This window comes from Bufo gargarizans, unplaced genomic scaffold (genome assembly GCF_014858855.1).
Source record: "Bufo gargarizans isolate SCDJY-AF-19 unplaced genomic scaffold, ASM1485885v1 original_scaffold_1160_pilon, whole genome shotgun sequence".
In the NCBI taxonomy this organism is placed as follows: Eukaryota; Metazoa; Chordata; class Amphibia; order Anura; family Bufonidae; genus Bufo; species Bufo gargarizans.
Window position 1 is genome coordinate 113,120 of NW_025334261.1, and position 24,392 is coordinate 137,511.

Here is a 24,392-nt window from a genome sequence, read left to right on the forward strand (position 1 = left end):
CACAATTAAACGGATATTGTGAACTATGCCCTTTAATGATTTCTGAGAAAGTGGAGCGGAATCAATAGCAAAAACAAGGAATATCCTTTATCAATGTGCGCACCTGGAAACCATGAGTTATTGCAAATTGATTATCAATGAGATTGACTGCTGCTCCACTATCCACAAAAATCTCACAAAAAATGTTCTTGCTCTCTAGCGCCACAAACGGGAACAAAACGGGAACTACAAGCAAACGGAAAACCTTTAATTTCCGCCTCAACCCTGCCAATAGTAACAGACGGAACATTTTTTAAAGATTTTTTCCTGTTTGTTTCTTTATTACTCCCAGAAAACTGCCTGAATCTCCTAGAGGGACAAATATTTGCCAAATGATTTATACCTCCACAACAAAAACAAACCCTCCCATGCGAGCTGAATCTTCTATTGTCAGAAGCAACCAACCCCAGCTGCATGGGTGTCATGGTCTTACCTCCTTGCTGTTCCCTTCGTTTGACATGTGCTGGCGGCCATCTTGGTTTCTGGGTTTTCTTGTAGCCTCCCACCCTGCGGCTCCTCCTTCCCACTGGGAGGAGCTGGATGCCCAGCTCATATATATAGGAGGTCTGTGGCTTCAGTTCCTTGCTTGGTCCTCCTGTGTTCACATGCTTCCAAGACTGCTGCTGCTTCTGGTTCCTGATCCTGGCCTCGTCTGACTACCCCGTTGGTTCCTGATTCCGGCTTCGTCTGACTACCCCGTTGGTTCCTGATTCCGGCTTCGTCTGACTACCCCGTTGGTTCCTGTTCCTGGCTTCGTCTGACTACCCTTCTGGTTCCTGACCTCTGTCTCCGCAAGACCCTGCTTCGGTTTAGCCATCCGTTCGGACTTTGCTTACGGCTTGCTCTTCAATAAAACCTTCTTATTTTCCACTTATCTCTTGTTGTACGTCTGGTTCATGGTTCCATGACATTAGGACCAAGCCATGAATTCTGACGGTACAGGGCCACCCTCGCTACCTACGCTGGTTGCCAGACTTGATCAGCAGGATCACCTGTTGGGTCGGTTCGCTGTGGCGTTGCAAACCCTGCTTGAACGCACGGCTCATTTAGCTTCCGTTGCCGATGGGTCGGTTGTCGCTCCTGGGCCCGCTCCTACTGCCGCTCCGGTTGTTGCGCCAGAGTCTACCCTGACACCTGTTGCTGCGCCTGTGGTGTTTCAGGGTATGACCGGTTCTGCCCCCCTTCCACAGCGCTTTGGGGGAGAGCCAACTCAGTGCCGAGGTTTCCTTAACCAGGTGGGCATTTACTTCGAGTTGCTGCCACATGCCTTTCCTACTGAGAGATCAAGGGTGGGCTTCTTGATCTCGCTGCTCTCGGACAAGGCCTTGGCCTGGGCCAGCCCTTTATGGGAGAACAACAATCCGGTGGTTGCCGAGTTTTCCGGTTTTGTTGCTTCTCTTCGGAAGGTATTCGATGTGCCGGCTCGTGCTGCCTCTGCTGCGAAGCTCCTTATGTCCATCAGACAGGGTTCACGATCCGTAGCTGAATACGCCATTGAGTTTCGTACCCTGGCAGCAGAGGTGGGCTGGAATAATGAGGCTCTGGTCGCTGCTTTCTCTCATGGTCTCTCGGATGCCTTGAAGGATGAGGTTGCAGCTAAGGACCTACCAGTGGAGCTCGAGTCTCTTATTTCTTTCCTGATTTTGATTGACACCAGACTCAGGGAGAGACCTTCCTTTAAGGAGAGCCTGCGGAGGTCTCCTAACAGATTGGCGCCTACGTTTGCTGTCCCACCCGTGCCTCCCTCTCCTCCCACGCCTCCTGGGGATGACTTGTCTGGGGGTGAACCCATGCAGCGGGGGTTTGCTCGCCTGTCTGAGGGGGAGAGGGTACTCCGGAGACGCGAGGGCCGATGCATGTACTGTGGTCTCGGTGGGCATTTTCGGTTGGCATGTCCGAACCGTCCGGGAGAACGCTCGCACCTGAGGTCCTGTCGGGGGCAGATCTTGGGTGGAGTCTCCTCGTCCCCGGTTTCCCGTGTTGACAAACCACTGATCACGGTTGTCCTCTCCTGGGTCGGGGGCTCGGTGACGACCCAGGCGTTGGTGGACTCTGGTGCTGGTGGTTTGTTCATTGATAGAGTGTTCGTTGCCGCCAATTCCATTCCTCTGCAGCCTCGAGGTTCCCCACTGGCTCTTGAGGCGATAGACGGCAGACCCCTTCTGCCGCCACACGTGACTCATGAGACCCTTCCAGTGGGGATAGCCATTGGTGCCGTTCACAGAGAGTCGGTCTGTCTCCAGGTTATTTCGTCTCCACACTACTCGGTGGTCTTGGGGTACCCCTGGCTCCAGAAGCATAATCCGACTTTCGATTGGAGATCGGTCGAGATCCTCTCGTGGTCACCGCAGTGTGGGGCTAGTTGCATCCATGGGCCTGTCAAGTTGCTGTGTACTTCCTCGGACTCTCTGTTGCCTCCTGAATACGAAGAGTACCGGGATGTATTCGATAAGGTGCGCGCGGTTGCCCTACCTCCGCACCGCCCATACGATTGTGCCATAGAGTTACAATCCGGTGCCGTTCCTCCTCGTGGCAAAGTCTATCCACTGTCGGTAGCGGAGAATGAGGCCATGGAGGAGTACGTGAGGGAGGCGCTTTCACGCGGACACATTCGCAAATCCTCGTCCCCGGCAGGGGCTGGATTTTTCTTTGTGAAAAAGAAGGGCGGCGAGTTGAGGCCTTGCATCGATTACAGGGGTCTCAATCGCATCACGATCAAGAACGCTTACCCGATACCCTTGATTTCCGAGCTGTTCGATCGCCTCAAAGGGGCCACGGTCTTTACCAAACTCGACCTGAGGGCGGCATATAACCTGGTAAGGATCAAGGCGGGCGATGAGTGGAAGACCGCGTTTAACACCAGGACCGGTCATTATGAATCCTTGGTTATGCCCTTTGGGTTGTGCAATGCGCCCGCAGTCTTCCAGGAATTCATCAACGATGTTTTCCGTGACCTGTTGCAGCAGTGTGTGGTGGTCTATTTGGATGACATCTTGGTATATTCTGCATCCATGGAGGCCCACATTCTGGATGTCAGACGAGTGTTGCAACGCTTACGAGAGAACAAGCTGTTCGGTAAGCTTGAGAAATGCGAATTTCACCGATCCCAGGTAACCTTCTTAGGTTACATCATTTCCGCTGAGGGGTTCTCCATGGATCCTGAGAAGGTTTCGGCTGTCTTACAGTGGCCCCAGCCCAGTGGGCTTCGTGCCCTGCAGCGCTTTTTGGGCTTCGCCAATTATTATCGGAAGTTCATCAGGGACTTTTCCATGCTAGCCAAGCCTCTCACGGATCTGACCAGGAAGGGCAGTAATCCTCAGGTCTGGCCGCTCGAGGCCATCCGAGCTTTTGAGGCTCTAAAGTCCGCCTTTGTGTCGGCTCCGATTCTGTCGCATCCCAACCCTGGGTTGCCTTTTGTCCTCGAGGTGGACGCGTCTGAGACGGGAGTAGGCGCCCTCCTGTCTCAGCGTAGAACACCAGAGGGTCCTCTGCTTCCTTGTGGGTTTTACTCCCGGAAACTGTCTTCCGCGGAGTGCAACTATCAGATTGGTGACAGGGAGTTATTGGCCATCGTGCAGGCCCTTAAAGAATGGAGGCACTTGCTCGAGGGCTCGGTGGTTCCGGTTCTCATCCTGACGGACCACAAGAATCTGACCTACCTCTCTGAGGCCAAGAGATTGACACCACGTCAGGCCAGATGGGCTCTGTTCTTGTCACGTTTTAATTACGTGGTCTCCTACCTACCCGGCTCCAAGAACATCAGAGCGGATGCCTTATCACGGCAGTACTCCGAGCTGTCCGGGGAGGAGTCGATTCCGACTACGGTCATACCCCCGAATCAGATCCTGGCCGCTATTCGCACCAGCCTGACTTCTCCTCTGGGTGAGCAGATTTTGGCGGCTCAATCTGGTGCTCCCTCTGGGAGACCCAACGGCAGATGTTTTGTGCCTGAGGAGTTGCGCACTCGGTTGTTGCGAACCTACCATAACTCCAAGGCCGCGGGGCACCCTGGAAAGAATCAGCTGTCCTGGGCGGTTTCACGTCTGTTCTGGTGGCCTTCTCTACGTTCCGACATCGCCGCATATGTAGCGGCATGCTCCGTTTGTGCCCAGAGTAAGTCCCCTCGGCACCTTCCGTTGGGCCTTTTGCAACCCATAGCCACCGGGGAGCGTCCATGGTCACACCTGGGGATGGATTTCATTGTGGACCTCCCTGCATCCCGAGGCCATACGGTCATTCTCATGATTGTGGATCGGTTTTCCAAAATGTGCCACTGTGTTCCTCTCAAGAAGTTACCCTCTGCACAAGAGTTGGCCTCGATTTTTGCCAGGGAGGTCTTCCGGTTGCACGGTTTGCCCAAGGAGATTGTGTCGGATCGGGGGAGTCAGTTTGTGTCCAGGTTCTGGCGCGCCTTTTGCTCCCAGTTGGGGATTCATCTCTCTTTCTCCTCGGCCTACCACCCTCAGTCCAATGGGGCCGCAGAACGATCCAATCAGGCCTTGGAGCAATTCCTTCGTTGCTATGTCTCCGATCACCAAGACAATTGGGTTGACCTCCTGCCTTGGGCTGAGTTTGCCAGGAACACGGCAGGTGAACTCTTCCTCTGGGACGTCTCCCTTCATGGCCAATTATGGGTTCCAACCTGCCGTGTTACCGGAGGTATTCTCTCCCAGGATATTCCGGCTGTGGAGGATCACCTTTCCGTCCTACGTGCTTCTTGGGTACAGATCCAGAGGTCCCTTGAGGTCTCTGCGCAGCGCCAGAAACTCCAGGCTGATCGCAGACGAGCGCCCGCTCCTTCCTACCAGGTCGGAGACCGCGTATGGTTGTCCACCCGCAACCTCAACCTTCGAGTGCCCACTCCCAAGCTGGCGCCTCGCTTTGTTGGTCCCTTCCGAGTGCTTCGCAGGGTAAACCCGGTAGCCTATGCCCTTGCGCTTCCTCCTGGCATGCGGATCTCCAACGTGTTTCATGTCTCCCTGTTGAAGCCACTGGTGTGTAATCGTTTCACTTCCTCGATTCCTCGGCCTCGTCCGGTCCAAGTGGGCAATCGTGAGGAGTATGAGGTGAGCAATATCCTGGACTCACGCCTGGTCCGCGGCCGGGTGCAGTTTTTGGTCCATTGGCGTGGTTATGGTCCAGAGGAGCGTTCCTGGGTTCCCTCCGCAGATGTCCATGCTCCTGCTTTGCTCCGAGCCTTCCACGCACGCTTCCCTCAGAAACCGTTCCTTACTCCGCGGAGGAGGGGCCCTTGAGGGGGAGGTACTGTCATGGTCTTACCTCCTTGCTGTTCCCTTCGTTTGACATGTGCTGGCGGCCATCTTGGTTTCTGGGTTTTCTTGTAGCCTCCCACCCTGCGGCTCCTCCTTCCCACTGGGAGGAGCTGGATGCCCAGCTCATATATATAGGAGGTCTGTGGCTTCAGTTCCTTGCTTGGTCCTCCTGTGTTCACATGCTTCCAAGACTGCTGCTGCTTCTGGTTCCTGATCCTGGCCTTGTCTGACTACCCCGTTGGTTCCTGATTCCGGCTTCGTCTGACTACCCCGTTGGTTCCTGATTCCGGCTTCGTCTGACTACCCCGTTGGTTCCTGTTCCTGGCTTCGTCTGACTACCCTTCTGGTTCCTGACCTCTGTCTCCGCAAGACCCTGCTTCGGTTTAGCCATCCGTTCGGACTTTGCTTACGGCTTGCTCTTCAATAAAACCTTCTTATTTTCCACTTATCTCTTGTTGTACGTCTGGTTCATGGTTCCATGACAATGGGCTCCTGCTCAGAAGGGGCTGACAGCGACCGAGACCCCTGTGCACAGGATGAGACCGCTGCACTGTCCTGGGACTGAGTATGACAGGGAGGGGAGATCTCTCCTCTCTCTCTAAGACGCCTGTCAATACGAACGGCCTGAGACATAGCAGAGTCCAAAGAAATAGGCCTCTCATGAAAGGCAAATGCATCTTTCAATCCCTCTGAAAGACCATGGCAAAATTGACTTCGGAGTGCAGCATCATTCCAACCAGTTTCAGCTGCCCATCTCCGAAATTCTGAGCAGTATATTTCTGCGGATTGTTTACCCTGGCATAATAGACGTAGTCTAGACTCAGCCAGAGCAATACGATCCGGATCATCATATATTTGACCCAGGGCTAAAAAGAATTCATCCACTGAACGGAGAGGCCGTGCCCCCTCCGGCAGCGAAAAGGCCCACGACTGAGCGTTACCCCTGAGCAGCGATATAATGATCCCCACTCTCCGTTCCTCATCACCAGAGGAATGGGGAAGAAGGCGAAAATTGAGTTTGCAAGCCTCTCTAAAACGCACAAAATTCTCACTACCCCCGGAGAACGTATCCGGGAGCGAGATCTTAGGCTCAGAACAAACTCCATGAACGCAAGCTGAACCGGTCACTTGAAGCTGAGAAAAAGTCTTACGGAGATCAGCTACCTCCAATGAAAGACCCTGGAAGCGTTCAGCCAAAAGTGAAACCGGATCCATGCTTGAGACGGTTTTGGTGGCTTATAATGTCACGGACGGTGTACAGGAAACAAGGCAAAGCAACATGCATATATGACAGGGTGGATCCAAAGCTAAGGAACCAAAAGGGAGACCCCTGCACAAGACCTGAGACTTTCCCTGGCTGCTCAGCCTATGCAAAGATCCCAGAGGTGGATGGTTGCATATCCACGTACCTCGACTATATAACCCCTGAACACCCTACAATAGTGAGGGGACACGACCACCGGCTCCCTACACCAGACACAGAGGGAGTCAGGGTCACCTGGGATCCAGCAAACAGAAAATAACAGATAAATGTTCAGCACTTAACTTTGTAGCAGACTGGAAAACAAGATCAGCATGCACACACACTCCAGGAAGTAGTATAAGCCGCCCAGTAATGCACCATGGGGAGGAATTTAAAGGGAAGCAATCAGTCCAACCACATGACAGCTGAGAGAGGCCAACGAGATGAGGAACTGAACAGCACAACAAAGAGAACTCAAGGAGGAGGTTCTGAAAGGCTTCTTTCAGAGCTTCTCAGCTGTCTGGTTGTGACATACGGCTATGCGAATGGAAAAGTTAAAAAGTTATGGCTTTGGGAAAGCTGGGAGTAAAAAAAATAAAAAACTGAAATCGCCTGGTCCTGAGGGTTGTCCACCTTTTACTAAGCGATGGTCTTTCCTCTGTATAGGCTATCACTAGCTGATTGATGGCGGTCTGACACCCCACACCCCTGCCATTCAGCTTTGTAGTGGACAGAGCTTGTCACTGTAGCACTATTTCCATTGACTTCAATGGGAGCACCCTCTACTCTACAGTTGACAGAGCGGTGTATTTCTTCTGCCAACTTCCAGCACCAGAGCTACAACCAAACTAATTGGCAGGAGTTTGGGGCATCGGACCACTGCCGATCAAGTAGTGGTGCCCTATCCTGAAGATAGTTCATCACTTAGTAAAAGCATCATAATCCCTTCAATTCGAAGGCCATGATGCCAAATATATACCAGAGCCCTGCATCTATCATACACCATAATAGTGCAGCAGTTTTTCATGGCATGGGCACTTTTGGGCTCTCTCAGACACCAGGGCCTGTGTGTGACTGCAACCTCTACGCCATGATAGTGAAATTCCTGGGTTTACACTTGTATTATAACATGTGCGCCATTTCTGACTTGTCCTGTAACAGAAAATCCAATCTTTGAAAGTAAATATATTATTATTACTATTAATTATAAATATTATAATATTTTCAATGAAATACAATATCCTGTCTTTTACAGACATTGGAACATCTGAATGTTGCACCAGTGACGGCTGACATGCTCGATGCTCCACCCTATATATGTAAGTGTCATAGTAAATACCAATGTATAGAAATTGTGTCCCCTAATGTCATCCTAAAGGCTCTGATAGAGACTGATATCACACACAAGGCTGTAGGGAAGTCAAACTCCCCAATGTTTTACCTGTCCGGGACCTGAATATCACAACTTTGATTTGGCTGCTTCACTGAATTTCACAAAGAAATTTAATTCGTGATGATTTACTTCTTCACAAAGCGCATTTCTTTGTACGTTGGGGGCGGAATCACAGGAATCAGCGATCGCACTGTTCCCTGTCATTGAACCCCTTTAGATGCCGCATTCATTACCGATCGCGACATCTGAGGCTACAATTTAGGCCTTTCAGAGGTTAATAAGGGTAAAAATAAAAAAATAAAAATCACCTTATCCATTTGCTCATGTGGAAAGCCGTTGCGGCCATCTTTATTGAAAACAACACGCGAAATCTCAAGAGGTGACATCACGCTGGCCAGGCATGATTTTGCATGGTTTTTACAATCAAGATGGCTGTGATAGCAAATGGATGACATGAGGCATGTTTTTTTTTTTTTTTTTACCACCATTTCAGTGAAAATTGATTCGTTACCACGAATCGGGAGGAAATTCGGCTTCATGACAAATCTAATTTTTCCTGAAATTTGAAGCCCACTTCTGATTCGATTCGCTCAACACTAATCACAAAACATTATGGGCTGTCAGTAGACTCCAGGCTGCACTATGTCCTCCTGCAGGTCGCACACCAATCTCATGCAGTCCGGTGTCCACTTATGAAAATGCTCGGGACTAGAAGAAGACATCAGGATAATAGCATCAGAACATGCAGATATTATCTTACACAATGTATACTTTTTTCCAGAAATCCTTATGATCAGCCGCCTGCTGCCAGGGGACTCTCTGAAGCCATACCTCACCTATATAAAGGTAGGTCATCATTAGTTACTACACAGTACTGGCTAGTAGCTCTGTACATTGAATAACATTGCAGATATGTCTTCTAGATTCTAGGTTTTCATATGTAATAGTATGATAGCAGCTAAGGACAGTAGGGGAATCTACCTGTGATATACCTGGCTGAACAAATATGGATGGGATCAAAGCATCATATCAGACCATTCAAGGACCTCAGCCAAAAGACTAGTGTTACAATATAAAGGCAATGTCAGGGCAAGACTTAGACTAAAATGCAGCCTGGCGCATATGCAGCGAGCCCCTGAGGAGCCGGTGCAGAGGATGGGAGTGATAGTGGCCCTGATCAATGGTCTGTCACAGTGCACTCCCTCAGGCCGTTGCTCCCTGGGGATCAGTGCAGTGGAAATGTAGTGTTGAAGAATGAGGCCAGAAGTAAATGTACAACAGTCTTTTTTACTAAGTGCAAAGTGTAACTTCAGGTACATCCAATAAGAGCAATTTCCAAGTGCAATTCTGGGGCACAAATGGGGGCATTCATTATGCTGGGGTTTGTGTTAAGCCACGCCCCAACAGAGCAACTTGGCCGGTATTTTCAGTATTCAGGTTAAATTGTTGTGTTGGGACTTTGCAATAAATCAGTGTTTTTTGGGTTGCAGTTTGGGCGCTCTGTCTCTAATAGGTTCACCATCACTGTCCTATGACATATGTTGCATCTAGATTATTAGTACCCAGATGCAGAACTTTTTTAAATTTATTCTTTATTGAAGTCTTTTTACAATTAAGAACAAAACCCTTTGATTTATTTATATATTATAATACATTTATATTCCGCAGCGCTTTACAGACTATTAGAATCACACTGTCCCCAATCTAAGTTTCAATTGTGAGGGTCCTAAATTAGATGCAGTGGCGGATCCAGAGCCTGGTCTCGGGAGGGGCACTTTCAGATTATTTTCTGTCCGCCGCCACAAAACAATGGTGCTTATAGAACAGACTACACAGTGTAGGCTATATGTGTATAACAAACATATTTCACATGAAAACTTACAGTTACTTGACTTGGCCCTTGGGAATCTCAAAGACCACTTCAACACTTTGGCTCGGCGGAGCTGATGTGTAATGTGCCAGTATAAAACACCCCTATATAGTGCCCCTAGTAAATGTCCCCATAGTGCTCCACACCCTCCTTCCTCCTAGTGCCCCCCATAATGTACCAGTATAAAATGCTCCAGTAGATGCCCTCAGTGTCCCCCATAATTTGCAAGTATAAAACACCCCTTCTTAGTGCCCCCCCTAGATGACCCCATAGTACTCCTCTCCCCCCTTCCCCATAGTACCAAACCATAATGTGTCCCAGTATAAAATTGTACTGTAAAGAGCGCCCATATAAAATACCCCTTCTTTGTGGCCTTAGTAGATGCCCCCCATGTGCCAGTATTAACAGCCACCCATGTGCCAGTATTAACAACCCCCCCCTGTGCCAGTAATAACCGCCCCCCCATGTGCCAGTAATAACAGCCCCCCCATGTGCCAGTAATAACAGCCACCCCATGTGCCAATAATAACAGCCCACCCCGTGCCAGCAATAACAGCCCACCCCGTGCCAGCAATAACAGCCCCCCTATGTGCCAGTAATAACAGCCCCCCCATGTGCCAGTAATAACAGCCCCCCCATGTGCCAGTAATAACAGCCCCCCGTGCCAGTAATAACAGCCCCCCCTGTGCCAGTAATAACAGCCCCCCCTGTGCCAGTAATAACAGCCCCCCCTGTGCCAGTAATAACAGCCCCCCCCCTGTGCCAGTAATAACAGCCCCCCCGTGTCAGTAATAACAGCCCCCCTGTGCCAGTAATAACAGCCCCCCTGTGCCAGTAATAACAGCCCCCCTGTGCCAGTAATAACAGCCCCCCTGTGCCAGTAATAACAGCCCCCCTGTGCCAGTAATAACAGCCCCCCCCTTTGCCAGTAATAACAGCCCCCCCCGTGCCAGTAATAACAGCCCCCCCCTTTGCTAGTAATAACAGCGCCCCCCTGTGCCAGTAATAATAGCCCCCCCGTGCCAGTAATAACAGCCCCCCCCTGTGGCAGTAATAACAGCCCCCCCCTGTGCCAGTAATAACAGCCCCCCCCCACTGTGCCAGTAATAACAGCCCCCCCTGTGCCAGTAATAACAGCCCCCCCTGTGCCAGTAATAACAGCCCCCCCTGTGCCAGTAATAACAGCCCCCCCTGTGCCAGTAATAACAGCCCCCCCTGTGCCAGTAATAACAGCCCCCCTGTGCCAGTAATAACAGCCCCCCCCTGTGCCAGTAATAACAGCCCCCCCTGTGCCAGTAATAACAGCCCCCCCTGTGCCAGTAATAACAGCCCCCCCGTGCCAGTAATAACAGCCCCCCCCCTTTGCCAGTAATAACAGCGCCCCCCTGTGCCAGTAATAATAGCCCCCCCCATGCCAGTAATAACAGCCCCCCCCCTTGGCCAGTAATAACAGCCCCCCCCTGTGCCAGTAATAACAGCCCCCCCCCCCCCCCCCGTGCCATTAATAACAGCCCCCCCAGGGGAAGCTGCATTCTCTTTTTTTTTTTTTTATTATGGCAGGGAAAGGAAACCAATAGATGTACGGCGAACTGCAGACGCTGTATACATAATCACATTAAAGGGGCAGTGCCGATAAATTGAAGTGCAAGTGGCGGTGCCACTAAGAGTATCCAGGCAGACATCAGATACCACGCTAATAGCGCTTTAGGCAGGGTAACTAGCTAATAGAGTGCAGTATAAATTACAGAGTGTCTGGTGTCGGCTGACACTACAGACACAAGATCAATTATACTACCTGCACTCCATTGTCAGAGGGATATGCAGCAATATCATCTGACCTACTGATCAAGTAGAGACACTATACCCCAAGCCCCATATACATTCGGCCCTCCATATGTATTTTTCAATTTTCACTTTATGTCTTTGTGGCAATGTCTGTTTAATAAAGTAAAAATAAAAGTTATATTTTAATAACATGACCAGAAAAGAATTATAGTCGCTGACTATTGGAACTGCATATTTTGACCTCCTGGGTCTAGTGGGTCATTTGAAACAATATACTGGTAATGTATATCATCAGGATGAGCTTGGAATATTAGGATTACATAGATATTGTAAGGGATCGTCTTCTCTCGGGTTTTCAAGCACAGATTTCCTTTCAGACAAAGGCTTTAATGTCTAAACAGTGCTTTATTGTGGCCCTCCAGCATAAACACAGCAAACAAAACAAACACCTGCCCGTCTAGGCACTACCTAATACATAACATATTCCCTGACCCACATGTAGAGCACAGTTCATACACTGTCTCAGGTGCAGCTTTCCCAGCCCATTGTTCATCAGCCTCCTGGCTGTACAGAGCACAGTTCACACACTGTCTTCAGTCCAATGTCTCTTGTGGGGGATTAAGGCTCAGTAGTTCGCCTGACTATGGCCCTGCGACCCTCCCAGGTGTCGCTTCGTCCCCCAACTCCAGGCTATCTCCCAGCCTCGTGGTTCCTCGGCGTAGCCCAGCTGAGACCACACTCACAGCCATCCCAGGCCTCTGCTTCCAAGTCTCCGGGCTATCTCCCAGCCTCTTAGGCTAGGTCTACACGACGACATTTGTCGCGCAACATTTTTTTGCACTAATGTCGTGCGACAATTTTTCTAATGGCAGTCTATGGTGTCGCACTGCAACATGCAACATGCTGTGACTGCGATGCAACAGTCGCAGAAAATCCATTTGAGATGTTGCATGTTGCAGTGCGACACCATAGACTGCCATTATAAAAATTGTCGCACAACATTGGTGCAACAAAATGTTGCGCTACAAATGTTGCAGTGTTGTTGTGCCCTATCTGTCGCGCGACAAATGTCGTCGTGTAGACTTAGCCTAACTTTGAGGATACTTTTAATCCCAGGTGATTACTGCACCTGGTCTTGCTTCAGACCTGGTGATTGTGGGGAAGACACAGAAAATCCTGCCATATATCTCCCTTAACAACCATGAGGCCTTTCACTGCCTCACAGTATATATAGAAGTTTATTGTTGAATTTTAGAGAAAGTGTTTCTTTGATTCTAATTATATTTTATCTTCACAGGCACGAGGTAACTCTCCAACATGAATGAAGAATTCCAGACTGAGGGATTAATGCTATTTTGGATCAGGATTGCAGCTCGTACAGCTCTCCCTTGGATCTTCATGTTCTGGAGATCATCTCCTCCTCTTTATTTTTCTATGAACTTGTGATACTGTTCAATACTTACGGTATTATGGTACAATACATGCGGTATAGGGACCGAGCATGTTGACATGTTACCTTTGAGCATGGATTTGGTATGGCATGCAGAGTAGACGGACCACAAGTAACTGATTCTGACCTTCCTTTGTGATGACATGGTCAGGAGAGGCTGATGCACAAATTCTCCCTTATGGACATTGGCGGCCCTTTGAATTGCTCTCTAATAGACACCTTAATTTTGGTGCATATGCTCCAGGGAAACCTGGATGTCTGAATCCCAAATGCACTAATTACTTGATTTTTTCAAGCAACACTTAACCTGCTGGAAATCTATCAGATGCAGACTTTATATCATATACACCTTATGGAATTTAACATTGGAAATGTTGCATTACACTTGTATTTTGATGAATAAAAGGACCACTTCCTTTATTTCAAGTCAAGAGTTTTTTTCTAAATACACAAAATAAGCCAAATATTGTTTTTGCAGTGTTTTTCTTCCTTGGAATTCCATTTAACATCCTTGTCATTCACAATTGCCTCTTTCACGCTTGTTTTCATATCACTCGATACATACAGCACACTTCACCACCTTTCTATTTGCCCTGTCTCAGGGGCTGGCTGGCAAATTGTAGCCTGAGGGACAAGCACACAGCACTGGCCCATGTGTAGCGCCCACCCTTAAATTGTTTACCCCCCCTACCATTGAAAGGCGGTATAGGTAAATGGGCTTTTAATCGTTAAAAGGCGGCAACTGGTTGTGTTTTCATGTTGGGATCGTACACACATGTGCAATCCCAGACACAGTACATGACTGAGTCTGTAACAACAACATGGTCATAAGAGGCAGGCTCGGACTGGCCCACCGGGGAGCTGTGGAAATTCTCGGTGGGCCTCCGAACCAGGAAGCAGTGACGTAGCGGCAGGGCACAGGGAGATGAGAACTTCCATTGTGGAAGCGCTCATCGCCATAGTCATCTGTATCGCCATCCTCAGGACAGTGATGCAGATGGATGCTGCGGGGCAGGGGAGAGGCATCTCCCTTCCCCGTTCCTCTGATAGGCTGCAGGCCTCGTGCCTGCAGCCTATCAGAGGACCGGTGCAGGCAGTGTGATGACGTCATCGCGCCGCCTGAGCCATACAGCGCAGGACACACGCCGGAAAAGGCCTGCATCGCATCGCTGACAGCATGATGGTGGTAAGTGTATGTGTTTATTTTTTTATATGGTACAATACAGGAGAGGAGCGCTGTAGGGGACACTTTTTACTGGCACATGATTGGGGGGGCACTTCTTACTGGCACATAATTGGGGGGCATCTATGAGGGGACTTCTTACTGGCACATTATTGGGGGGCACTTCTTACTGGCACATGATTGGGGGGCATCTATGGGCGGAACATCTTATTGGAACATTATTGGGGGCATCTATGGGGGGACTTCTTACTGGCACATTATTGGGGGGCATCTATGGGGAACTTCTTACTGGCACATTATTGGGTGGCACTATGGGGGCAACTATGGGGGCACTTCTTACTGGCACATTATTGTGGGGCATCTATGGGGGCTCTTCTTACTGGCACATTATTGAGGGGGCACTATGGGAGCCCTTTTCACTGACACATTATTTGGGGCACAATCGGGGCTCTTCTTACTGTCACATTATTATGGGGGCATCTATGTATTTTATATGGGGGGCACTATGGGGGAGATTCTACTGAGGCCACAAAGAAGGGGAATTTTATATTGGGGCTCTGTGTGGGGGCATTTTATACTGGGACACATCATGGTGGATTCTATGGGGAAGGGGGGAGAGGAGAACCATGGGGTCATCTACGGGGGGGCACTAAGAAGGGGTATTTTATACTTGCAAATTATGGCGGACACTGAGGGCCTCTACTGGAGTACTATATATGGGGCATTTTATACTGGTACATTATGGGGGGCACTAGGAGGAAGGGGGCGAGGAGCACTATGGGGGCATTTACTGGGGACACTATATAGGGGTATTTTATACTGGCACATTTTGGGGGCACTATGGGGACATTAGATCAAATGGGGGCCATTGAAATTGTATTTTTTTGCACTGGCACACAATATAATTGGGCATTTTTGTACTGTCACATTATAAGGAGAATTATTACTACTGGGGGGCATTATGGTGGACTTTATTACTACTGGGGGTCTATGGGGAACATTATTATTAGTATGGGCACTATGGGAGCATTATTACTTCTGCGGCACATTGGGGACATGTTGGGGTCACTGTAGGAGCACTATTACTACCATGTGTGCTCTAGCAGATAATTATTCCTATTGGTGGGACTTTTGGGAGCACTATTGCTGTGGGGGCACTATGGCACATTATCAGTTTGCCACAATTTTTTGGGGGGGATGTTATGTTTAAACTATTAGTGTCTGGGGCACTATTTGCTGGGCACAGTTATTTTAAGGCACTGTGTGCCAATAATTATTGAAGGGGGCATTATCATGGGAGGTACTAGTATTATCACGAGGTTTATCTGTTTCTGCAGTATAATATTGGGGAGCACAGCGGCACAATATTGGGGATGGTAGGATTATTTAAAGCTATTTAGTTCCAGTCCGTTGTATAGTGGGCACAAATCACAGTTCAGTCAATGCGTTATTTGGGACCGCGCGTTCCCTATCCATTTATGGTAGCTGTACGGTGGGCCCCCAGAATCAATTCCACTGGTGGGCCCAAGGCACCCCAGTCCGACACTGATTAGAGGGGCAAGACTTACCAACTCCTGAGCTGAGGAACCACCATTGGCCATATCGGGGGTTTGCTCAGAATGCTGCTCCTTTAGTGGACAGAAGATTATTGCATACAGGACTTTTTTGTCCGGTTTCTTTGACCGAATCTGTGAGAGTGGCCCGAACTCAGATCTGAATGAATAATATTAGATCAAAGCTGCACATTTAACACACAAATACAGCACTAGAACCAAGATCACTACATACATAGAGCACCAGAACCAAGGCTATAAGTCAAATGCAGCTCCAGAACCAAGTTCACTACATAAATACAGAACCAGAACCATGTTCACTACATACATACAGTGTAGCAGGCGCAGCACTATGAATTGCCTTTTGCGCTGTGCAGGGGCCCTGGTGCAAGAGTTCAGCTTGGGCCCCCCTTCCCTCAGTGCGTTGTGTGTCTTCTTATGTGGCACAAGGGTCTTTGGGCCTCCTCAGGCTCCTGGGCCCGGTAGCGACTGCTACCTCTGCACCCCCTATAGCTATGCCCATGGCGCTGTGGCATTAGAAGAATTTTGATATCTCTGACTTTTAGTCTAACCAGACTGTCTATTAGGCCTCATGCACACAACGTTGTGTGCACCCGTGGCCGTTTGACTTTCAATGGGTCAGTTGAAAACTCGGAAAATGCACCATTTGTCATCCGCCTCCGTGATCCGTGTATCCTGTCCGTCAAAAAAATATGACCTGTCCTATTTTTTTGACGGACAACGGTTCACGGACTCATTCAAGTCAATGGGTCCGTGAAAGAACACGGATGCACACAAGATTGGCATCCGCGTCCGTGATCCGTGGCCGTAGGTTACTTTCATACAGACGGATCCGAAGATCCGTCTGCAAAAAAACTTTTTCAGAGCTGAGTTTTCACTTCGTGAAAACTCAGATCCGACAGTATATTCTAACACAGAGGCGTTCCCATAGTGATGGGGACGCTTCTAGTTAGAATATACAACGAACTGTGTACATGACTGCCCCCTGCTGCCTGGCAGCACCCGATCTCTTACAAGGGGCTGTGATCCGTACAAATAACCCCTCAGGTGCCGCACCTGAAGGGGTTAATTGTGCGTATCATAGCCCCCTGTAAGAGATCCGGGGCTGCCAGGCAGCAGGGGGCAGACCCCCCTCCCTCCCTAGTTTAAATTTCATTGGTGGCCATTGGTGTCCGGCCGGGAGCTCCTCCTACTGGTAAGTGACAGTTCATTTAGCAATGCGCCGCACAGACCTGTCACTTACCAGTAGGAGGAGCTCCCGGTCAGAGACAGACATCGCAGCAGCCAGCAGGTAAGTATGATGCTTCTACTATTGCTAAGTAACCATGGCAACCAGGACTGCAGTAGCGTCCTGGTTGCCATGGTTACCGATCGGAGCCCCAGCGATTAAACTCTGACTCCTATCGGAACTCCGCTGCCACCAATGATCGGGAGTGGGGGGGGGGGGGAGGCCGCACACTGCCACCAATGTTCTAATTACAATAGAGTGAGGGAGGGGGGGCCGGGGGAGGCCGCACACTGCCACCAATGTTCTAATTACAATAGAGGGAGGGAGGGGGGGCCGGGGGAGGCCGCACACTGCCACCAATGTTCTAATTACAATAGAGGGAGGGAGGGGGGCCGGGGGAGGCCGCACACTTCCACCAATGTTCTTATTACAATAGAGGGAGGGAGGGGGGCCGGGGGAGGCCGCACACTGCCACCAATGTTCTAATTACAATAGAGGGAGGGAGGGGGGCCGGGGGAGGCCGCACACTGCCACCAATGTTCTTATTACAATAGAGGGAGGGAGGGGGGCCGGGGGAGGGGTTAATTGTGCTAAGGGGTTTATTGTGCTGATCACGGCCCCCTGTAAGAGATCGGGTGCTGCCAGGCAGCAGGGGGCAGTCATGTACACAGTTTGTAGTATATTCTAACTAGAAGCGTCCCCATCACCATGGGAACGCCTCTGTGTTAGAATATACTGTCGGATATGAGTTTTCACGATGTAACTCATATCCGACAGTATATTCTAACATAGAGGCGTTCCCATGGTGATGGGGACGCTTCAAGTTAAAATATACCATCGGATTGGAGAAAACTCTGATCCGATGGTATAAAAGGGACTCCAGACTTTATATTGAAAGTCAATGGGGACGGATCCGTTTGCAATTGCACCATATTGTGTCAACGTCAAACGGATCCGTTTGGCTCTGCACGGCCAGGCGGACACCAAAACGACTTTTTTTTCATGTCCGTGGATCCTCCAAAAATCAAGGAAGACCCACGGACGAAAAAACGGTCACAGATCACGGACCAACGGAACCCCGTTTTGCGGACAGTGAAAAAATACTGTCGTGTGCATGAGGCCTTACTCTGTAATTCCTCTAGCGCCGTTCTATGGAAACAGTAAGTTTAACCGCCTCCGGACCGCCTAACGCAGATCTGCGGTCCGGAGGCGGCAGCTCTGCGCAGAGTGACGCATATACGCGTCATCTCGCGAGAGCCGTGAATTCCTGTGAACGCGCGTACACAGGCGCGCGCGTTCACAGGAACGGAAGGTAAGAGACAGGATCTCCAGCCTGCCAGCGGCGATCGTTCGCTGGCAGGCTGGAGATGCGATTTTTTTAACCCCTAACAGGTATATTAGACGCTGTTTTGATAACAGCGTCTAATATACCTGCTACCTGGTCCTCTGGTGGTCCCTTTTGTTTGGATCAACCACCAGAGGAAACAGGTAGCTGTGTAAAGTACCACAAAACACCACTACACTACACCCCCCCCCCTGTCACTTATTAACCCCTTATGAACCCCTGATCACCCCATATAGACTCCCTGTACACCCCTCTGTCATTGATCACCCCCCTGTCATTGATCACCCCCCTGTCAGGCTCCGTTCAGACGTCCGTATGATTTTTACGGATCCACGGATACATGGATCCGCAAGACACATACGGACGTCTGAATGGAGCCTTATAGGGGGGTGATCAATGACAGGAGGGTGATCACCCATAAAGATTCCCTGATCACCCCCTGTCATTGATCACCCCCCTGTCATTGATCACCCCCCTGTAAGGCTCCATTCAGACGTCCGTATGATGTTTACGGATCCATGGATACATGGATCGGATCCGCAAAACACATATGGACGTCTGAATGGAGCCTTACAGGGGGGTGATCAATGACAGGGGGGTGATCACCTTATATACACTCCCTGATCACCCCCTGTCAGGCTCCGTTCAGACGTCCTTATGATTTTTACGGATCCACGGATACATGGATCGGATCCGCAAAACACATACGGACGTCTGAATGGAGCCTTACAGGGGGGTGATCAATGACAGGCGGGTAATCACCCATAAAGATTCCCTAATCACCCCCCTGTCATTGATCACCCCCCTGTAAGGCTCCATTCAGACGTCCGTATGATTTTTACGGATCCACGGATACATGGATCGGATCCGCAAAACACATACGGACGTCTGAATGGAGCCTTACAGGGGGGTGATCAATGACAGGGGGGGGTGATCACCTCATATACACTCCCTGATCACCTCCTGTCATTGATCACCCCCCGTCATTGATCACCCCCATGTCAGGCTCCGTTCAGACGTCCGTACGATTTTACGGATCCATGGATCGGATCCGCAAAACACATACGGACGTCTGAATGGAGCCTTACAGGGGGGGTGATCACCTCATATACACTCCCTGATCACCCCCTGTCATTGATCACCCCCCTGTCATTGATCACCCCCCTGTCATTGATCACCCCCATGTCAGGCTCCGTTCAGACGTCCGTATGATTTTTACGGATCCACGGATACATGGATCGGATCCGCAAAACACATAAGGACGTCTGAATGGAGACTTACAGGGGGGTGATCAATGACAGGGGGGTGATCACCCCATACAGACACCCTGATCACCCCCCTGTCATTGATCACCCCCTGTAAGGCTCCATTTAGACATTTTTTTGGGCACAAGTTAGCGGAAATAGATATTTTATTTTTATTTTATTTTTCTTACAAAGTCTCATATTCCACTAACTTGTGTCAAAAAATAAAATCTCACATGAACACACCATACCCCTCACGGAATCCAAATGCATAAAATTTTTTAGACATTTATATTCCAGACTTCTTCTCACGCTTTCTCCCTAAAATGCCAGGGCAGTATAAATACCCCACATGTGACCCCATTTCGGAAAGAAGACACCCCAAGGTATTCCGTGAGGGGCATATTGAGTCCATGAAAGATTGAAATTTTTGTCCCAAGTTAGCGGAAAGGGAGACTTTGTGAGAAAATACAAAAAAAAATTAATTTCTGCTAACTTGTGCCAAAAAAAAAAAATTCTATGAACTCGCCAGGCCCCTCATTGAATACCTTGGGGTGTCTTCTTTCCAAAGTGGGGTCACATGTGGGGTATTTATACTGCCCACGAAAGCGTGAGAAGAAGTCTGGGATCCAAATGTCTAAAAATGCCCTCCTAAAAGGAATTTGGGCCACTTTGCGCATCTAGGCTGCAAAAAAGTGTCACACATGTGGTATCGCTGTACTCGCTGTATCGCTGGGAAAAGTTGTGTTTTGCCAAGATATTTCTCTCACCCAGCATGGGTATATGTAAAATGACACCCCAAAACACATTCCCCAACTTCTCCTGAGTACGGCGATACCAGATGTGTGACACTTTTTTGCCGCCTAGGTGGGCAAAGGGGCACACATTCCAAAGAGCACCTTTCGGATTTCACAGGTCATTTTTTACACATTTTGATTTCAAACTACTTACCACACATTAGGGCCCCTAGAATGCCAGGGCAGTATAACTACCCCACAAGTGACCCCATTTTGGAAAGAAGACACCCCAAGGTATTCCGTGAGGGGCATGGCAAGTTCCTAGAATTTTTTATTTTTTGTCACAAGTTAGCGGAAAATGATGATTTTTTTTCTTACAAAGTCTCATATTCCACTAACTTGTGACAAAAAATAAAAAATTCTAGGAACTCGCCATGCCCCTCATGGAATATCTTGGGGTGTCTTCTTTCCAAAATGGGTTCACTTGTGGGGTAGTTATACTGCCCTGGCAATTTAGGGGCCCATATGCGTGAGAAGTAGTTTGAAATCAAAATCTGTAAAAAATGGCTGGTGAAATCCTAAAGGTGCTCTTTGGAATGTAGGCCCCTTTGCCCACCTAGGCTACAAAAAAGTGTCACACATCTGGTATCGCCGTACTCAGGAGAAGTTGGGGAATGTGTTTTGGGGCGTCATTTTACATATACCCATGCTGGGTGAGAGAAATATCTTGGCAAAAGACAACATTTCCCATTTTTTTTATACAAAGTTGGCATTTGACCAAGATATTTATCTCACCCAGCATGGGTATATGTAAAATGACACCCCAAAACACATTGCCAAACTTCTCCTGAGTACGGTGATACCAGATGTGTAACTCTTTTTTGCAGCCTAGGTGGGCAAAGATGCACACATTCCAAAGAGCACCATTCGGATTTCACCGGTCATTTTTTACAGATTTTGATTGCAAACTACTTCTCAAGAGTATGGGCCACTAAAATGCCAGGGCAGTATAACTACCCCCCAAGTGACCCCATTTTGGGAAGAAGACACCTCAGGGTATTCCGTGAGGGGCATGGCGAGTTCCTAGAATTTTTTATTTTTTGTCACAAGTTAGTGGAATATGAGACTTTGTAAGAAAAAAATAAAATAAAAAATAAAACATCATTTTCCGCTAACTTGTGACAAAAAATAAAAAGTTCTATGAACTCACTATGCTTATCAGTGAATACCTTAGGGTGTCTAGTTTCCGAAATGGGGTCATTTGTGGGGGTTTTCTACTGTCTGGGCATTGTAGAACCTCAGGAAACATGACAGGTGCTCAGAAAGTCAGAGCTGTTTCAAAAAGCGGAAATTCACATTTTTGTACCATAGTTTGTAAACGCTATAACTTTTACCCAAACCATTATTTTTTTTTACCCAAACATTTTTTTTTAATCAAAGACATGTAGAACAATAAATTTAGCGAAAAATGTATATATGGATGTCGGTTTTTTTGCAAAATTTTACAACTTAAAGTGAAAAATGTCATTTTTTTGCAAAAAAATTGTTAAATTTCGATTAATAACAAAAAAAGTTAAAATGTCCGCAGCAATGAAATACCACCAAGTTGCATGACCGAGCAATAAACGGTGAAAGTAGTGTAGTGCAGAAGTGTAAAAAGTGGCCTGGTCATTAAGGGGGTTTTAGCTAGCGGGGTTGAAGTGGTTAAAGAGCACACCAAATGCTTGAAATAACTTCTTTATGACCTTCAACTTTTCTTCATATAACACTGTCGCCACCGCAACAAAACACGTGTTGAATAAAGTATCGCAAAATGGCGGTATGCATAAGATGGTGGTTCAACTGTTCAATCTTGTCATTCAACAAAAAATGGTGGATGTATTTTTCTCTTGAGTATCTGTACTCAAGAGAAAAGTATCTGTACTCAAGTATATTTGAGGTCTAACTAATAGTTCATTTGCTGAATTAGGTCACAATTTGCAGTATGCAGTTAGCAGTAACTATTTGCAGATTGGTTGAGTATGATCTGGTATGGTTTTATGCAATTTGGATTGCAATATGGAATTTGAATTTGGATTGTGAACTTTGTATTTTGCAATTGAATTTATGGTTTGATGGAACTATTTTGGCCTCTTACTTCCATAAAACACAGCTCTTAGTGTAGTGTGTGTCTGTTCTGCTCCTCTTTCTGGTGTAATTATTCAAGCAGCTCCTGCTAGGGGAATTTCCCACACAGGCTGTGCGTGAGGCTGGCTGTGATTGGTCAAAACTCCTGCTGTGTGTGAGGCTGGCTGTGATTGGTCAAGACTCCTGCCCAGCAACAACAGTTTAACTCTATGCTTTCTGTTGTTTCTGCTGTGTCATTGAGCTTATCTCACATCCATATAATGAATCTTAAAGGCATATTATCTCCATCTTCTGTGAACACAATATATAACAGTTATATGACATCCAAACATGAAGTCACTGTAAATAACTCTGTATTTGTCTTTAACACACAAACATAGGAGCTGTATTAAGGTTATTGGCAGGTCTAGCTAAATAAACATATAAGCTATATTAGCAACCTAGGACAGGTCTTAATTGGCCAGCTACACTCCCACAAAAATTGCCTATAATTCTATGTTCTTAGTGGTAGGACTTGAACATGAATTTGAGGAATTTTCCATCAAGTTCTCAACTTCCAAGTGTCTTTTATCACTCTCAAGTAGAACAACTAACTTCTGTATAGGAGGTTCCAACTTGAGTGGAGTAGTGAGACGTTTTCCTTTTTTGTCAGGTTTTGAGTGTCCTATTTATAACAACACTCTAGTTTGTCTTCATCCTTTTGAACTTCTAGAACTGCTAGATAATTCTTCTTCTTTCACTAACACTATGTCACCAACTTCAAGGAATGGGTCCGCAACCGTGATGCGGGGTGCACATGGCTGGCGGCTGTGGATTGCCGATCCGTTCTTTGCTGGCCACAATATGGCCACGGCCGCCCAACAGCCGCGTGCATAAGGCCTCACATTTTTTTGATAATCGTTGTAAGAGTTATAATAGATGCAGTGGATATAGATACTATATACAGCAGTGGTGAAAAAAACAAGAGAACGGAGCTCATAGTACCAAAAGTAAAAATATATATTTTATTGTAACATGAGTAAAAAAAAATTATATGTAAAGAAACAAGTAAATAATATGCCATTAAAAAGTGAATGAGAGCAGAAAAAAAGCGCCACCCTGGGATAGCACATGTGTCAGTTGTAAAATATATATATATATGGATCAATGGAAAATACATGGTACAGTGACCAGCCAATGACCAGGGAACAGTATAATAACCTTGATGCACAGGTGAGTCAACAGTCAAAAATGAACCTACACGGCAATAGAGCAGGGTTTGTATTGCAAGTGCAACATGGAGAGCAGAAAACAAACCACAGTGAGGCCAGGTATAAAATATGCCATGAATCTAATGCCGTATAGGTAGGAGGAGAACGGAGACTCACCTGAAAAAGACTGTGTGCTATGTCACCCAGGATGACGCTACCCCATCATGTTACAATAAAATAAATATTTTTACTTTTGGTACTATGAGCTCCGTTCTCTTGTTTTTTCGCTATTTTACTCGGGAGCTTGTACCGGGTTACAAATTATGGGTGTCCTTTGTGGCTATATTAGGTGGGCACTGTTTTCCATTCCCCTTTGGGACACCCTTGGTCTTTTTTGTTTTTCTATATACAGCAGTGTGCTGATATGTGTGGTACTCAGTATAAACTACGGTACACCTTGTATGTCAAATGGAGTTCCAGCGTGTGCTCACGTCGCACAACAGTCGGTGAGCTGGTAATTTCAAGCGCTGCTGCAGCCTTCACAGACCAGCCAAAGCTGTCGGTGACTTGCGGAAATGTGCACACACGCAGCACACTTTCAACAGTAGCTCAGGCAGATTGGGGTATGTTTTTAGAAACCACTGACCCCACAAGGTTGAATACGTGGGCAAGGCATGGGATGTGTCTAAGGTTGCCCAGCTCCAAAGCCGC

General features: G+C 48.0%; 1 protein-coding gene and 1 long non-coding RNA gene across 2 annotated transcripts in view; both read left to right on the forward strand.

Annotated features, from left to right (window-relative positions):
* Positions 1-24,392, forward strand: part of LOC122923022 — a 93,434-nt gene that overhangs the window by 33,945 nt on the left and 35,097 nt on the right. The window lies entirely within an intron of this gene.
* On the forward strand, positions 7,839-13,010 carry LOC122923023. Its single transcript, XR_006387227.1, has 3 exons — positions 7,839-7,874; positions 8,730-8,794; positions 12,901-13,010. It is a non-coding gene; the product is annotated as an uncharacterized LOC122923023 (long non-coding RNA).